At 38.2% G+C, this 821-nt stretch overlaps 1 pseudogene; it reads right to left on the reverse strand.

Annotated features, from left to right (window-relative positions):
- Positions 1–392, reverse strand: part of LOC104403764 — a 3,293-nt pseudogene extending 2,901 nt beyond the window's left edge.
- Between the last annotated feature and the right edge of the window lie 429 nt (positions 393–821).

The raw sequence follows: 821 nt of genomic DNA on the forward strand, positions 1-821 counted from the left end.
TGGCTAAAACCTTCATGTATTTCCTGCTCCCGAATCTTTTCCAGGTTAAAGGCAAGCCCTTCCAGAATCTGCGTCAACGTTGCTGACTTGGCACCAAGTGCCAGCATTGCAAAGGAAGCAGAGATGCTTATGGGTGAAAAGAAAATATTTTGATCAGTTGCTTCAGATGCAATCAGTCTGTAAAATGAAAATGCAAAGTCAGCATTGCTGGAAACTAGTTTGCCAAAAGTTTTGTTCTTAACTGGATAAACTCCTTCCCCATGAGAACTGTGTCCTGGGTAATATGTCCCTTTAGGATCATCCTGCTTATTGGGGTAGCGAGGATGCTGATGACACTGGACAACAGTACACAAACCAGCCAGCAATAAACACAAGGAGAAGGTGGGCTTCATTTTCCTTGCAACTGTTTCTGGAAAAGAGATAAACATAGAAAACATGGCATAGAAATTAATTTATTCATTTTGTGTGTCCAGCCAAGTAAAATGAGGCTCTCAGAACATACCTGTTCTCTAAAATCCCACACTTTTATATTTCACATTCCTAATACATGCCAGTGATCCCCAGAAAGCATATGCCTCCTGATACACTACTTTTATAACCAAGTACTCTCTCAAAAGCAGTCATTTAGATCATATTGACTTTAAAAAAATAGGGTAGGACTGAATTTTTAAAAATCTTCAAATAACTGGAAGATTATAACCTTTTCCGCAGAGAAAGAGGAAATTTATTTTGCACTCAGTACTGTAGGATGGCTACTGCAACCCCATTAATCTTCCTCAATTCATCAAATAATGAGAGAATTAAATGTGTGTTAAACAAAA

This window comes from Nestor notabilis, unplaced genomic scaffold, assembly GCF_000696875.1.
Source record: "Nestor notabilis isolate BGI_N333 unplaced genomic scaffold, ASM69687v1 scaffold3483, whole genome shotgun sequence".
Lineage (NCBI taxonomy): Eukaryota > Metazoa > Chordata > Aves > Psittaciformes > Psittacidae > Nestor > Nestor notabilis.